Consider the following 2,955-nt stretch of genomic DNA (forward strand, 5'->3'; position numbering starts at 1 on the left):
CTCCTTTACTGAAAGGGCATTGTGCTTTCCTTTCTTAAAAATGAAGACACCTAAGTCATCCTTGCAGGCCTACAACGTCCTCATTTATAATCATGTGCAGTTGGGGTGTCCCTCCTGAAGTGCTTGATCTCGATAGTAAACAGGGTTAGGGGAGAAATTAAATTGTTTGACACTTTCTGAATCCCTGTATCTCAGTTCTTCGTCTCATTGCTTGAACAAAATACCTGACACCCACAAGTCAAAGGAGGAGGAGATTATTTAGCTCACGGTTTGTATGAGTTTCGGTCTATCATTCACTGGCTCCAAAGTACAGTGGCATATAACAGAAAGGCAGAGGAGAAACAGTCCGTGGCAGGCATGCAGGAGGCACCAAAGAAGTGCAAAACTGTAAAGAAGCAGCAAATGCAGCAGCCTGCCTTTCTCATTTAGGGTCCCATACCATGCAGGCTACCAGACTTTCGGAGGGTGCCATCCATCCAGAACTATGCTAATTCCAATCAGGGGACTAATTCACTATGACACACACTTAACCCAAGTATCACATGCCTTAGATACAGCCAAATCTGAAAAGGCCCACACAGGAGTGAACAAGGCTTTTTGTGTGTGCTCCGTGAGACCGGAGAAGATTCTAGACTCTCACTTCTAGCTGGCCTTGAAGCTACTTGGCTCACACAGGAAGTGAGGGCCCAGCAGAGCTTCCTGCTGTCAGGCCGAGTGTCGGAGGTACAGCCACCAAGTGTGCAAAGGCCCCCAGCAGTGACAGGAGGATGTACAGTATTGATCTGAAGGGTTTCAGGAAATCTATTAGCTGAAATTATTATTATTAATAATATTGTTATTATTTCAGTAACCATATATTCTAACGTAACAGAATTACTTGAAAAGTCACAAACAGTAACAGCAAAGGCACTATAAGGAATTATCTGATCTCCACACGTGCTACATTATGCTATTTGAAAAGTCCAATTTCAATTTAAAAGTGACACGAAAGGATGTGAGAAAATGCTCCCAACACACAAATACACAAGGGGAAAATACAGCTTCCATTCAACGCAGAATGTCTGCTTCAAATCCTGATCCTCTTGTGGCAATTTCCACCTAGGGAAAAACTAAATCAAATAAATTAAAGCTGCATTTTAACATATACGTAAAACAAAAAACAATACAGGTTTTCAGTGATAACAGGACATCATCATAAGTTGTATGATGCAGAGATTGCTTCAGCAAGGCTTAAATGTACCATGAAGAGAGGGGTAGCATTATTGCATTATGAAAAGTGATGCACACTAAAGGAAGAATGGCTGCTTAGCTAAAAACAACATGAAGAGAATAAAAGGAAAATGAGCTAGAAGAAATGGCATAAAATGTCCTAAACAAATACACTTTTTGATACAATGTCTGCACTGGATACAATAACTTTTTTCCTCATGCTCTTTTTTATTATGTATCTACAAGGGTACCTTGACTTAGTACACTCGTTTTACATGTTTTCAATGATCTTTGACCTATCAGTTTGGTTTTCAAACTGTATGCATGATAATTAAGCTTATCAGATCTTACAAGACAAATAAATGATTCTGATTCAGTAAAAGTAAAAGGGGGTAGCAGAAGAGGGGAAAATAAGACAGGTGAAATGTGTTCTATGCCTGCACCAATCCCCTACAGAGATTACTTGCTGCAAACAGGTACTGAGAACACTGAAAAACAAACCCCAAGCAGGCACAGACACTGCAGAGATGGGCACACACCCACCGCCCACCTGCAGGTGAAAATGATTCTGATTCAGTAAAAGTAAAAGGGGGTAGCAGAAGAGGGGAAAATAAGACAGGTGAAATGTGTTCTATGCCTGCACCAATCCCCTACAGAGATTACTTGCTGCAAACAGGTACTGAGAACACTGAAAAACAAACCCCAAGCAGGCACAGACACTGCAGAGATGGGCACACACCCACCGCCCACCTGCAGGTGACATCCAGAGATATAGACCGCTGTGTGTGCCCTGCCGGTCGTATCCCCAGCACTCATATCCAGAACCCACACAAGCAGTACAAACCGACAGCGGGAACAAACACACAAGACTGGAATAGGCGCCACCTGACAACAAAGGAAAAGGAGCAGCACGTGTCTGAGGCACAGCAGTCATCAAACACATGCAAATGTAAGGCATGAGCACAGCCAGGAGGATTCAGAAGACTCCAAGGATGGGGTCAGGAGGAGACACTTGTGTCAGTGACGTGGTGCTACGCTGTCTAATTCTCCCGGTGTGTGAGCAATGGTTCCTCTTCCCTCAGACGCAACAACATTAGTGCTACATGTGTACCCACAGACACGGGAAAAATTAAGAGATAATGTAAGGTATCATGCCCCAATTTGTGGAAAAATATATATTTACAGATAAAACCCTATTTTGGATAACATTTTATATACCTAATTTTCCTCTATTTATAAAGCCAAGATGTGCACATTGTGGTACCTATTATATTCGCATCTAAAAGATGTCTTTACTCTTCAGATATCTCGCGTGAGATCCATGATCAGCCAAAAATGGAGATGAACATTAAACCGCTCATGGTTCTGTGTGCAGCTCCTGCCTCTGCTTCCTGCCTGGTGCTGATGCACACGTGAAGAAGATGATGAAACCACCCTTTCCCCACGAGCCCAGGACAGCAGTGGAGAACACGGGGCAGGGGCCAGGCGTGCATTGGCTTTTCCAGCCCCACGTCCGGCTTTTCTGAGTAGTTGGCCTTAGTTGGACCCAAATGTCCTTTCCATTCACTACAGAAGGAATGGTTCCGAATCTGACCGTCTTGGGCCACTTTGAGATGTAGAGCCGAAGGACACACACCGGGAGGGACAAGCGTTCCGGCCTCCCCAAGCCAACAGGAAGGACCACAGGACCACACGCTACGGTGTCAGCAGAAATTGTGCTGGCCATGACTCCGGCTTTCTGATTTC

The sequence above is a fragment of the Fukomys damarensis genome, unplaced genomic scaffold, assembly GCF_012274545.1.
Source record: "Fukomys damarensis isolate Sample0158 unplaced genomic scaffold, DMR_v1.0_HiC HiC_scaffold_13, whole genome shotgun sequence".
Taxonomy (NCBI): domain Eukaryota; kingdom Metazoa; phylum Chordata; class Mammalia; order Rodentia; family Bathyergidae; genus Fukomys; species Fukomys damarensis.